The sequence below is a fragment of the Antechinus flavipes genome, chromosome 1 (genome assembly GCF_016432865.1).
Source record: "Antechinus flavipes isolate AdamAnt ecotype Samford, QLD, Australia chromosome 1, AdamAnt_v2, whole genome shotgun sequence".
Classification (NCBI taxonomy): Eukaryota; Metazoa; Chordata; class Mammalia; order Dasyuromorphia; family Dasyuridae; genus Antechinus; species Antechinus flavipes.
This window is the reverse complement of record NC_067398.1, coordinates 665,879,971-665,894,696: the sequence shown is the minus strand read 5'-3', so window position 1 is coordinate 665,894,696 and position 14,726 is coordinate 665,879,971. Positions and strand designations below refer to the sequence as shown.

The following is a 14,726-nucleotide window of genomic DNA, read 5'->3' as shown; positions in this document are numbered from 1 at the left end:
CATCTCATGAGAGCCACTCTAGACCAGGGCTTCTTTTTCCAAGAAATTTTTATATGATCCTGGGCATATAGATATGAAAGATAGATACAAATAAAATATTTGTTGATAATAAATCATAATTTTGCACATTCAGTTACAAAACTCCATGTGAGGTCACAAACTACAGTTTAAGGAACTGGATTCTAAATTAAAGGTTCTTAATCTTTTTAGTGTTAGGAATTCTTTGGGCAGTCTTTTAAAGTCTATGGGAGCCTTCCCAAAGTACTGCTTTTATATGTATAAAGTAAAATATAGAGGCTTACAAAGGAAACCAAATATATTAAAATTAAGATGTCATTTTTTACTCCATCAGTTTCACAGACTTCATTCTATTTCCTCACTAGCCACCTTCCCTCTTTATCATATCAGACTTTTCAGCTCCCTTTTGTTTTGTCTCCTTCTATTAGAATTATTAAACTCTAATCATTAGCAATTTAGGTAGTGAGCAGGCTAGAAATACAAGAAAGACAAGAGCCAGCTTCACCAGGTATTGTAGCTAGACAGCCAGGATCTAAGGTGAGAATTTCAGTTCCTTGGAATATATCAAGTATTCCAGAGCCTTGCTCTGTTCACCTCATCAAGCTAGGGACCTGGCAAGATTAGCTGGTTACAAAAAGGCCAAACCATCTCTGCCACACTTCCAAACCAAGATCTCCACTCTACAAAGAGTTGCCAAATTGAAAGCCATTTGGCCTAGCTCGGGAATGGGACCAGAACAACCAAGCCCTCAGGGAAAGCTAGGCGGGGTCATGTGGCCCCTAGCCAACAGCACCCCCTTCTTCCCCAGACCTGTGCCAGAGTCAGATGTTATCAGCCCATTCTGCATGCTGGGACATGATAAAACTACCCAGCCTTCATAGGGATGCAGGGCAACACCCAGGCAGATTCATCTGGTCTGGCAGGTCAGCTCCCCTAGCTTGTAAGAACACCAGTTATACAAGGTGTTTGGGGCCATGCAGACAGGTAAAGGAATAGGAATTTTGAGCATTCCTGTGTTCCCTGGCACAGAGACACATATTTCTTATTTAGTAGGAGCTAGTGAGGGGGTTGCAAAGAATTTGTTCTCAAAAACAAACAAACAAACAAAAAAACTGTGTATTTGTAGTTAGAGAACCTGGATTTGAATGATAATTTTTTCACTTCTGTCTCCTTGGGCAGTCTCCTTACATACCCACACACACACAATTTTGGGTCTTGGTTTTTTCATCTTAAAATAGGGATGTGGGGGGCTAGATGACTTCTGAAATTCCTTTCAGCTCCAAACCTAAGATCCTATGACCTTTGCTGCATTTAGCCTCATTGTAAATCTCTCTGCTCCAATCTGCTCTGGTTCTCCCCCAGACATATTGAATATTCTCATGACAAGGCCATTCAGTCCAACACAAAAACAAAAAAATACTTAAGCACCTACTATGTACAAGGCATTAGGAATACAAGATGAAAAGCCATTTCTGGTTGTCCTCAAGAAGCTTAAGTTCTCACAGTACTTTTGCCCCCAACTTTAAAAATACTTTCACTTACATCTCTACAGTCTGAATTTTCTCCATCCTTCAAGGCCCAACATATCATCTAGTTACTCTAGAAAATCCCAATAATTTCCTAATTGATACATGTTCTAACTAAAATGTAAATGCCATAAGGGTAAGCACTGTGTCTTACCTAAACTTTGTAGCTTGCCCAGAACCCAGCACAGTGTTTTTTGCTTAAGGCCATTTAATAAAGAGTTGTTAATCATATGGAACAGAAATTCCATTTCATATATAATTCTTTTTGTTGTTATTGTTCTTTTACTGAAATGTTGGTGATTAATAATAGTCAACAACAATATTTAATACATAGCTGCTAATTATATGGAACAGAAATTCCATTTCATATACAATTCTTTTTGTTGTTATTTTCCTTTTTTGCATACTGAAATGCTGATGATTAATACTAGTCAAAAACAATAATTGAAATTTATATGGTACTTTCAACATTTGCAAAATACTTTACAAATATTAACTCATTTGTTCCTCATGGAGATTCCAGGAAGTAGACAGTATTATTAAATTCATTGGGCTCATATATAGACTGATAAAAGTTAAGTAACTTGCCAGGGTCACCACAATTAATAAGTGTTTGAGGCTGGATTTGAACTCAGCTCTCTCTGACTACAAGCCCAGCATTCTATGATTGAATAAATAATTGCCAATCCAAGCCCACCATGATCTCTTTTCTCCCTGAATCCTGCCAGCAATCACTGTTTGCCTTGCTGGTTAAATTTTGGAAAACAAGAATAGTAATAGTAATAATTCACTTTGCTTTAAGGTTTACAAATTGCTTTGCATTCTTTATTTTATATGAGTACTATCAGTCAGTCCCATTTTACAGATGAGGAATATGAGAGTTAAAAAGGGAAGTACTTCGGTTAGGTTAATTCCAACTGCAAGTAGAAGAGTTGAATATTAAGAGTGAGTATTTAAAATAGGTGTATAGATTTCAAGTATGACTTTCTTTCTCTTACATATACTTGTTAAGTGCTCTCTCTCATCTTCCAACAAGACTGTAAATAGAAAGGCAGAATCTATGTCCCAAGGTTTAGTATGGCCCATGAGATGTAGTCAATCACAGAATCAACATGCAATGGGAAAGAACCTCCAATGACATCCATCCAACCTCCAACCAGACTCAATAAACATTAGGTACCTGTTGTGGGAAAGGCACATGCTAGGGATAAAAAGATAAAAAATGAAACACTCCTTGCCTTCAAGAAGCTTGCATTCTCTAGAGCAGCAACAGTACAAATAAGTACAAATAGTACAAAGTGTATGCAAATTTAATACAATGTAATGTTTGGAGAGGAATTTGGGGAAACAAGAAAGGCTGCATATGAGTCTGGGAAGGAATTTGGAATTCTAAAATGAGACAGAGTGGAGGAAGGAGGGCATTCCATACATGAGGGACTGTTAAGGGGCAGGTTCTCCAAGAGCCTCCACTCTGTGGATCATAGCATCTGAAGGAGTTGCAGGGCATCCTTTGCTGACACAGGTGTTGTGGACTGGGAATGAGATAGATTGGAGGCAGAGGGAAGAGGAGAGAGGTCAGACAGCGCAACGGCCTCTCAGTGAGAGAGGTCAAAGAGCAGCAACTGCCTCTCAGTCTCCTTGTATCATCCTCTCACACGAGGAGATCCATTCCGCAGGTCTGGGTTGGATCTCCATCAGCCACTGTCAGGTGGCTCCTGTGTACTCCAACAAGGGACAGCCTATAGAAGGACAGGGAGGTGGGAAATGGAATGACAAATGGGCCCAATTGGCTGCAAAACAAAGAATGTGAGGAGGAATGATGTGAAATAAATCTGGAAAGATTATGTGGGGCCTTAAATATCAAATAGAGGAGTCTGTAATTGATGCTAAAGGCAATAGGAGACACTGAAAATTCTTTCAGGAGAGAAAAATCATAGTCATATCTGAGTTTTAGGAATATTCAAGGAAATTCAGCACTATGTGGAGAAGAATGGAGAGTCTAGAAGTCAAGAGAAATTATCATCTCCCCTGGAAGAATGGTCCATTTGGAGGATTGGTCTTTTAAGATTATACAAGTACCTTTTACTCCAGGAAATCTTCCATGGCTAGATTCCATGGGGATCTGATCTTATGAACACAGTTTGCAATTATCACGTCCCTGGATGATTAGTGTATGGTGCCTTAAGTAATTAGACATTTTTTGGTCATTGTGTCTAGTCTTCCCAACCAGTTTCACTTTTAAGATTATGGAAAACAAAAGATAGCATGTACATTACAGCATGGAATAGGGCTCTTGGAAAATAGAATAACAGAGGTACAAAGTTCCTTGGAATAGAGGATGTCAAAACTAGAAGACAGCTTAGAACATGAGAATGCATCTGCACAAGGCTGAGCACATAGGAAACTCTTTGTACACACTGAGTTAGACAAATGAGTAGATTCTCCCCTATGTATTCTGCCCTGAAAACAAATTAGATTACCTTCTCTCTCTATTCCTCTCTACCCTCTCATTCCTCTGTGCTTTTAAATCATTTAAAAGACATTTATTCCGTCATTCTTTAACCCGTTCCCTATGCCTGGAATCTCCTCTACGTCTTTCTCTCTTTTTCTGCTAAATTTCTACTCTTCATTTAAAGCCCAGCTTAAATGTTACCTTCTCTAGGAAGCCTCCATTCATCTACGGAGGTTGATAAGGTTTTTCCCCAAGACTTCATCTTATTTTGTGGGACAGTGAAAAGAGCACTGGCCCTGGAGTCAGAGAATCTGAGTTCAAAATCTTGCTTCAGATACTATTTATATGACCCTGTAGAAGTCATTAAATCTCTCTGGACTTTACCTACATCTATAAAATGAGGAATTAAGCTAGATGAACTCTAGGATCTCATCCTAACCTAAATTTACTATACTACTAGATTGTAAGCCACTTGAGGATAGGAACCAAGTTCATGTCTTATCTAAATCTTGTATCTTCCCAGTGCCTTACACATAGCAGATACTTAGAAAATGGTTGTATTATAACAGAAAGACAGATAATATGCTTTGAGAATAAGCTAAGGTACCAGCCAGAACCAAATCTTATTCTCTCAAGTAGTATGGATAGAGGAAGGAGGGTGGTGATTGGTATCACCAAGCAGCCCTGACACAATTCTGCCCCATCCAAAGCTGGATGAAATCCCATGGCCCAGAGGAATAGGTTCTGCTGTCTAGAATCCCCAAAGAACCTCTGTATGTTAAAAATAAATAAATAAATTGGCAACCCACAGTGGCAACTCTTCCAACTGTCTCCCCTTTAACCAATGAACTTTTTTCCAAGAGATGCAAACAAGTGGAGGATAATCTCAGAACTTCTAGGGGGCTGTGCACTCTGACCAGTGCTAGGCTGCAGAATCTACCAAGGAGCAATGTCATATAATTTTTAAAAATGCAAACTTTGAAATCAGGAGACATAGAAATATAGATGTAAGGGACCTAAGAGGCAATCACTTTTACAATCAAAGAAACTGAGGCACAGAGAAGTTAATTGACTTGGCCAGTATCACACAGCTAAGAATCAGAATTTGAACCCAGGGCTTCCTGACTCCCAAGTCCAGCACCTAAACACTACAATATTGCCTCTCAGTGTAGTTTCAAGTCAAGCATATACTCTGACACATACAGCCCTGAATCTCACTTTTTTTCTATATAAAACAGAGAATCTCATATTGCCCATCTCACAAAGTTTTTCTGAGGGAAGTACTTCTAAACCTTAATGGGACACCATGTTGTACTCTGACCTATCTGGATTAACTGGTGGCTATTAAAACCAGGTTTTAATAATTAATGTCTGGGCTAAACCCCAAGAGACTTGGAAAAATCTCACTCTCTGAAACCGATCGACTGATCAGCCCAAACCCTAGCTACATGAATGTCACAGAGAGTCCCCTCTTCTCCACAGAACAGGGGACTAGATGCTCCTCAACGAGGGTAACCTTTGCTTATCCCTCTCCCCCATTCCTATCCACTTACATTCCATTCTCTGGACTTATCCCTGGAGCAGCCACCAGATAACTACTTCTAACACAAGACACCTGCAGCTTGCCTTGGTCTGGGCCACCTGCATTGCCAAGGGGGCCTGCAGGAGAGATAGAGCTGATTCTGGGAGGGACATTTGAGCCCTGTGAGATCTCTCTGATTACAAGTGATACCTGGGTTCATTGAGATCTCTCAGATTACATGTCATAGTAAGACAGAGTTCTCTCTCTCCTTATTTCTCCTCTTTTATCCTCTCACCCTCTCTTCCTCCCACCACCCCTTTTCCTCTCATCACCAAAGGATTTGGAAGCAGCCTTCTGAGGGATAATCTCTAGTGCACTGGAGATGAGACGTTAAGTCAAGAAGAGAAAGCAAGCTAAGGAATAGAGGCGTGTGTGTATCTGTGCGTCTGTGTGTGTTTGCAGGCTGGAAGATGGGGAAAACTATTTGAAAGGAAGTCCCTCTACACCCCAGCCACTTTCTTTCTCAGACTTACCCTCCATCTCTACCCTCCAGCCGTGCTTACTAGTTTCTGACAGTTCCCCCTACTCACCCCTCTTTCTTCAGCAAGACACCAAACTCCTGCTTGCAACCCCTTCTGCCACGGGAGAACAGACACTCTGGGTTTTAAAGATGTCAGAAGGTGTTCTAGGAAGCTGTCTGCTCCACCCAGCCGTCACTTAGGCACTGAACACTGGGGACTGCAAACCCCAGGCTATAACCCCTTCTACTCCCCATGCTGTGTCACCAACCTACGCAGCCACCCCCAAGTCTGCTCACCAAGGACACACCTTCCCCTGAAGGACACACCTACATCCCTACTCACTGATCAACTCCCAACCCAGCTTCCCTGGCCGGCATTAAAAATGGGCATCCTGTTCCCCACAAAGAAAAACTTTTTCTGGGTCACGGGCTTCCATTTCAAAATGAACTCCTTTCTTACATCAGGAGAAGACTATTGAAACAGTAGAAAGTTTTGGAAGACTTGGGTTCAAATTCTAGGGCAAATATTTATTGAAAAATGGGGGTAGTAAAAATGTCTATGCTATTTACTTCTAAGGCTAGTGAGGAAAGTGCTTTGTAAACTGTAAGGTAACATAAAACGAGACCTATTGTTACTATTATTATATCTGTGCTTCTCCCAACCCAGAACTGATCCCTCCCCATGAGGCATCATGCCCCACCCCTCATCACCTGAGCCGCAGACCTGAGATCCAGAGATCTCAGCCTCACACCCTAAGCTCCCATCACCGCTCCTCTTACCACACTCTCCCTAAACTCCACCAACTACTATTTTCACTGCATACGCCCTAACATGCAATTTTCTCTCACCTTCACTCATTGACTCCCTCCTTTAAAGAGAGAGCTCTCAGTTGTTAATCGTGCTTTTCTGTTCCAGGAACAGCCCTCCTGTGGCTACCTTCCCATTAAAACCAGCAGAATGCTTACAGGGTTTGGGTTCCCCATCCAACAGAGGGTAGGACTAAGACCCTTTTAAATGTGCTCAAATTATCAACCAACAATCCTCCATCCATCCCCATCCCCATTCAAATCCAGCCGCATTTATTGGGCCCCTAGGTGAGGGTGGAGCTAGGCAGGAAGCCTACCTTGGCTGGTCTCCCACACCCAGCCTCTCCAGGATTCCTCAGCCTTATTGCAACTCTCACCCCAGCTTTCCCACTTCTCCTCCAGGGGACTCGGAGCATCCGCGGCTGCACCTGTGAGTCCAGAGCCCCCGGGGCATCCTCTCCTGAGAGAGGCTCTGGTTCACTCCTGCCCCCTAGTGACTTCCAACATCACAGCTTCCCTTTCCCACACCGATACCATGGCCCATCAGGTGCACAAACCTGCACACTTCAGTATTCCTTCCCCATCCCCATATTTGAGACAGACACGGTAATAGATCTCCCTAACTGTGGGACAAGATGATTCATTAATGAGTACGTGACCTCAGACTTGGTCTAAACAACACGCAGGTTAAAAGGGCCAGCTGAATAGACAACTCATGGGCCCAGATCAGCTTAAAGAGGTCAGGTCACATGAACTCACCCAAAAGAGAAAACTGTTAGCAAGGGTGAATGGCATGGAGCTCAAGAGAGAGTGAAGTGCCTTTACACTGGTGCAGGCAAGTTGAATGGACCTAGAGGGGCCATACCAGGAAGGGTCCTTTGAATTTTCTGGGAATTCCAAGATTCATTGCTTTATTTTATTTATTTATAATAATATAAATTCATTATTTATATTGAGGAAGACAATTAATTTCTTGGCTACTTTTAATGTGTGGTAGTCCAGAAGTTTAAAAAAGCAAAGTATTTTATAATGAGTTATATATAACTAGCTACTTACATGTTATCTTCCCCCATTAGAATGTTTTGAGTGGATAAATTATTTTAACTATTATAAATACCCAAATTAGTTACAAAGGACATGTAAAGGAAGATGCTGAATACATCCAGAGAAAGAACTGATAAAGATATACATATATATAAATGATTTTACATATATATAAATATTTATGTCTAATGGTAGCCATGGGGAGAGAAGGTACAGAGAGAATGGAGAAGGAAGAAAAAAAAGAATTTTACATGATATATTTAAGAGGAATAGCCAATTGTTCATAATAGATGGGCAGTTTACATGTGCAATCATATTTTTTATTATACCATGTTATGGAATGTTTTTTCCATAATTTAAAATAAAATTAATTTTTAAAAAAAATTTAAAGAATGTTAAACTTCCATTTTTGCCTTTCTTTGTGTTCTCAGTGCTTAGCACAGTGCATGGCTCATAATAGCTTGACAAAGTCTGCATCTCCTAGGCAAACTATTAATTTTGCTTAATCTACTTTGATTGCAACTCTAATTCACAGATTTTCATTGACCCTATTTTTATCCTCAGTTATCAACTCTTTCTCAAGTTTAGGGTTTTATCTATCATTTTCTTTTTTGTCTATTATGTAATTATCTAATTGTTTCCCTCTTTTCTTCCTTTCTTTCCCCCCATTAGTTAAGTAATTAGTTCAAAATCCTATATCTTTTTTCCTCTCTTTTTGTTTGCTAAGGTTTTTATTTTTTCCTTTTTCTGTACTTTTCCAAGGACTTCTTTGTTTTTTTTTTTTTCATTAAATCACTTCCCCTTCCGTCTGTTCTGAACTTTTATTTTTTATTTATGTTCTATAGCTCTTTTTATTTCTTTTTTGGTCTATTTGTGCCTCAAGTGGAGGTAAAGCTTCTGAAGTATCAAGTTTGGGCCTCTTTTTTTAATCAATTTTGGGTTTATTGCCTTGGTAGATCTACCAAAGAAACTGCAAATGATCTTATGATACTTAGATATTAGTTTTGGAACTAATGGTTAAAGTTAGGGAATTTTGTTCCAATTATTCTACAATTTTTTTATTGTTTAGCAATTACTTTTCTATTTGGGAATAAAACTGTCTATTCCATGGACTTGACTTGCATTGGTGCTCTGGGTAACATTTATATTTTCTTTTATTTTGGGTACCTTCTCAAAAGTCTTATCTTCCTTGGAAGAAGTCTTAGACTAAAACCAAAATTATACCTGCCAGGGGATAACAGCACCTACCTTGCAAAGTTGTTATATCAAATAAAATTAGTATTTCTAAAGCATTTAGCACTGTGTGTGGTACATAAAATTCTGTGATTGTTTTGTTTCTGAGACTGTGTAGTGAGGCAAAAGAGTACTAGACTTTTGGCCAAAAGATCTGGGCAGCTACTTCCTAGATGAGTGAATTTGGTTAAGGCTCTTCATTTTATTGGACCTCAAGTCCTCTTCTCCAAAATGAGCGCTAGCGTGTCTCTTAAAAAAAAAGGGTTCAAGGTACTATAAAAACATGAGTCACTCATCCTGTTATTGGTAGTGTTATGAGCTTAGAAGCAAAACTTAGAAACCCTGAAGAGTGGAAGGTAAGGGGATGTCCAAAAGGGTATTCTGAACTGATTTAGATCTCCAAGGAGAAAGTCAATGACCACATGTCCCTACCCAGGGCAGATATAAGATATCCTGCTGAAGGGATGCTGAGTCTTTCCCCACATGTAGTATAGATGCATCCTTATGTAGTATGGTCTAAAAGGAAGCAGATTAGACAGTTTTTCTATTTTCACCATACATAGATTACTCAAAATGAGAGTCACATCTGACTTCACTGGTTCCTAGAGTTAGAGCTGGATTGGGATTTGAGGGATGATTAGTTCTACTCCTTTGTTTTACAAGCAAGAAAATGGCAAGGCAGAGAAGGAAGGGATTTACCCAAGATCACTAAAGTACACTTATCCTTTCCATCTTGATATTCCCCATCACCCATCAAATGTTTTCAATATATCAAAAGTCAGCAAGATGACACAGAAAAAGTTTAGAAACTCAGAAGTGCCTAAAATAGATCTGTAGCACTATATAATATTGACATATTTTATTTTTTAATATCATAATAATTCAGACTTCTTTTCTGGTACAAAGGAAGACTCAAAAATATTAGACAAATATTCTAGATCTTGAAGTGGGGGTACCTTGTCCCAAGATGTGGAAGTTAAATTGGAGGGATGAGATTCTAACCCAAGTTCTCTGACTTCAATTTCAGTGTTCTTTCCATTGCAACATACTTCCTCTCATAAAAAATGACTATGTCAGAGCTAGAAAAAATCTTAGTAATCATTAAGTTTTACCCAGTCTTTTACAGAGAAGGAAACAGAGATCCAGAGAAAAAGAGTGAGATGGCAATTATCCTTCACTATCCATGCAGTGTCCAAGAGGGTTGTCTCTGTAGGACTTCATGATCCTTTGATACTCCACATCAGGCTATGAGTCCATGATGCAAGGATCTTGTGACTGGTTCAAGTCTAAGCTCAAGATTAAGTGTCCCTAGAGGAGTGCCACCATTGCGCATTTGTTCATGGGTCCTCTTCCCCCTTTTACCTCCTCTGCCTGTCCTTCCTATGACTCCTCTGCCCTACTTGCCCTGGATTCACCCGAAACAAGCCAGCCCATACGTATTTTTGCAGTCCAGTTCACCATGATGCCCTAGAGCTGCACAGTATGAATGTCTTCAGAGATAGTAAGAGCAACTGTATTGCACCACTATCAGAGAACAGAGAACCCTATAAAGTAGAGGAGGGGGAAGGAAGACTCAGGAAGGGGTTCCCCAAAGATCAGGTTCTTGGATTTTGAAGGTGTAGAAGGAATAGTAAAAAATGGAGGAATGAAGGCAACAATTGTCTTTCTTCCAAATTACACTACCTTTGATATTCCTTGAAGATAGTACTTACCTCAATTCAAAAGTCCTACTAATGAAAAGATTGTTGGGATGGAGAATTAAAGGATTAAGATCTTCTTGATTCCTCATCCCCTTTACCCTGGGAATTTTCATCAGCAAAATCCTCTTCCCTCAATTTCAGCTTCTCCATCTGTAAAATGGAAATAATACATAATCTCAGAGTTGATGGGGGAAATGTTTCTTGTAAACCTTGAAGCACTTATAAAAACATGCTGTGGGCACTCTTTTATAAGTGTGGGGATTTCTGCAAGAGAATGTTTTCCTTTTACACACCAAAGGTGGTGAGGTTCCTTCCAATTTGGAGATTCTACAGTTCTGTGGATGATTCATAGTATCATAAATTTAAAGATGGAATAGATATCAAAGGTCATCAAGAATGCCCTGATTTTACAGATCAGGAGACAGGTCCAGAAATTAAGTAACTCACTGAAGGTCATAGAATGTTGTCAACCTAAGTCTTGGGCTCAGCATTCTTTTTATTGTTGTTATATGTTACTGTTATATGTTGTTGTTACTAATCTGGTACAGGGGAAAGAACTTTGGATTTGGACTGAAGAGACCCGAGTTCAAATTCCTCTGACGCTATTTTTGTGGCCTTGAAAAATCACTTCATCTTTCTGAATGTCAGTTTCTTTTTCTGTAGAGTACTAGAGGTGAGGTCCTTTCCAGCAAGACATCCTAGGATTGCTAGAAGTCACTTAAGCTTTTGACATCTATGTCTTCTGTAAAATGGGAACATCCGTTCTTGCAATACCTCCCTTAAAGCATAGGTAGGAGGTGAGCATTTCATAAACCTTGAAAGGAAGTGGAGATGTATTAGTCATCTTTCTCCCCAGAGCAATAATAATCCTTCCAAATCATCAGTTCCTTCTTTCATTCAATATTAAAGGCCTACTATATGCTAGGTACTATCATCAATTCATTCTTTCATTCTATAAACATTTATTAAAGATCTACTATAGGCCAGGCACTGTCATCAATTTATTTTTTCATTCAATCAACATTTATTAAGCACCTACTATAAACCAGACTCTGTGCTATTCGATAAGTGTACAAATAAAGGCAAAAGACATTCCCTGTTCTCAAGTTTATAATTTAATAGGGGAAACAAGCCACAAACAAATTTATACAAAGCAAGCTATAAAACTGACAAATAAGAATAAAGAGATTAATTCCTGGAATTAAGGGATTGAATAAGACATTGATTCGTTTGATTTAGAGTCAAAATGGACCTTAAAAATCATCCAAATTTTAATTCTCTCTCTCTCTCTCTCTCTCTCTCTCTCTCTCTCTCTCTCTCTCTCTAATTCTCTCTCTCTTTCTCTCTCTCTGTTTCTCTCTCTCTTTAATTCTCTCTCTCTCTTTTTAATTCTCTCTCTCTTTCTCTCTCTGTTTCTGTCTCTCTCTCTCTAATTGTCTCTCTCTCTCTAATTCTCTCTCTCTTTAATTCTCTCTCTCTCTCTCTCCTCTCTCTCTCCAAAGGGGAGGAATCTGGCAGAGGGAATTACAGTGACAGAGGTTGAAATTCTAAACCAACTCCTCAGATCTTCAAAGCTTGTGCTCCCTCCACTAAAGCCCATTGTTTCCCACCCAATGCCCAGCATCCAGCACTTCCTAATGTCTGTATAGACTGCTCAAGATAGGGCTGAGCTACATTGGATCTGGAGGGAAGTTACGTTCTCCAGTTATATCACTTGCTATGTGACTCATAAGACAGCTGGATGGCACAGTGTATAGAGTGCCAGACCTGGAGTCAAATCTAATTTCACTTACTAGTTGTGTGACCCTGTTTACCTCAGTTTCCTCATCTATAAAAATAAGTTTAGAAGTTTAGAAAGAAAATAAATGAGTTAGAGAAGGAAAGGGCTTTTGCCGGTGTCTTTACCAAGAACACCCTAAATGGGGGTCAAGAAGAGTCAGATAAGACTGAAAACAACTAAACAACAAACAAGTGGCTTAATCACTCTCCCAATTGCTTTAATGATCCCATCTGCAAAATGAGAATAATAATCTTTGGATTTCCTAAATTTGGGGGGGTAATAAGGAAACCTTTGATTGATCTGAGCTTCTCAAAATAAGAATCGCATCTAATTTCACAGGCTCCACAGATTTACAGCCGGATAGGGATTTTAGAGATCAGCCCCTTCACTTCAAAGGTGAGGAAATAGTGGCTGAGAGAGATGGGATTTGCCCAAGATCACAGAAATAGTAATGCTAAGATTTGAACCTAACTTCTCCGACTCCAAAACCAGCTCTTTTTCCATTCTCACACAAGCCCCTCCTCCCCACTTAATGAGATTACTCAGCATGGCTCTTTGTTAGACTGGAATTCCTCCCACTAAGAGAGAGAAGGGCCCCTAGCTGGGAGAATACCATGAGCTCCTCTGATCATCCCCAGTTACTAGAGCTGTCTCTGGATGATCAATTGACTGAGGCCCAAGAGGACAGATTCTATCCCCTTTGTGACCTTTAAAGAGACAGAGATAGTCTTTTTTTTTTTTTTTTTTTTTTTTTTTTGTCTCTTTGCCAATGCTTCCTCTCTTTCAACAATGGGTAGGAAAGGAGATTTCTTTCTCAAAGCTGTTTTTTGTTTTTGTTTTTGTTTTTTGTTTTTTTTTTACCAGAAAGAACAATATCAGCTTGCAGCATAACCACGTGGACCTGGAGCACTTTTTGTCATTTTTTCCTTTCTGACATAAGACAAATACTACAATCTTTGTCAGTTTCCATGTTCTCATATGAATTAAGAGTTCCTGAGTTAAAAATTAGGATATAAGCCAGTCAGAGGAATGAGATTTTTTGTAATAACATTTTTTAGAGGAAAAGAGCATCACTACAAAGACCATCCTATATACTGTAATCTATTCAACATGTAAAGGACTGCTTGCCATCTGGGGGAGGGGGTGTAGGGAGGAGGGGAAAAATCAGAACAGAAGTGAGTGCAAGGGATAATGCTGTAAAAAATCACCCTGGCATGGGTTCTGTCAATAAAAAGTTATTTAAAAAAAAAAAAAGACCATCCTATACCCTTTACCCAAAGAACTAAAGAAAGCCATACCCCTGGATGGGTGGGAGATCTGGACTTTGTCAACCCTCAGTTATTGGCCTTGAGTTGCTTGACTAATTTAGAGCTGAGGTAAAACACAATATGTCAAGTAGTTCCATGAAGGATCTTTAACCTTCTTCAGAGGATATACTGAGCAGAATGGACTAACAGAGTGTTTTGTTTGTTATACTTGCTCATGCCTGCTTTTGGTTTTGCTAATTGGGAAATTGCTAATTTCTCCATTTCGGTGGAGAAAAACATAAATAGCATTTTGAGTACCTTTTCTATAGAGTATTCCACATTTTGGGAAGAGTGGTGACATGAACCATAGCTAAACTTTGTTTTAGGATTAGAGTTCTTAACCTTTTGTTTCCCAATGCCTGGAATGCTGTGTCTCCTCCCTTCGCATCCCCCAACCTCCTGATTTCATTAGTTTCTTTTAAGTCCTAGGGAAAAAAAAAAAAAAAAACTTCCATCTTCTACAACAAGTCTTTCTTGATCCTCTTAATGCTAGTGTTACTTTGCTCCAGCAATTTATCTCCAATTTATCCTATATTTAGCTTGTCTTGTACAGGTCTGTTTACATGATGTCTTCTCTTTTGCAAGATCCAGTATTTATATCACCTGGTACATACAGGCACTTAATGAATGCTTAATGAAAACCAATAAGCATTTATTGTTTGACTGACTTTGGTGGTCGAACCCAAGGATTATTATTCTCATATCCTGCATCCCCAATGTTTTTTAAAAATATATAAAATATTGCCAAGAAAACAAAGTATGATGAAATACATTTATTAAAATAATTTTGAACACAAGTTCACATAGCCCAAGGTTA

The 14,726-nt window shown here is 39.3% G+C and overlaps 1 protein-coding gene across 1 annotated transcript in view; it reads right to left on the bottom strand.

Moving 5' to 3' along the window:
- Nucleotides 1-6,295, bottom strand: part of LOC127545029 (ultra-long-chain fatty acid omega-hydroxylase) — a 47,811-nt gene extending 41,516 nt beyond the window's left edge. Inside the window, exon 1 of the mRNA XM_051972044.1 lies at nucleotides 6,109-6,295. The gene's annotated coding sequence lies outside the window, so the exon portion shown is untranslated. The remainder of the gene's footprint in view (nucleotides 1-6,108) is intronic.
- Between the last annotated feature and the right edge of the window lie 8,431 nt (nucleotides 6,296-14,726).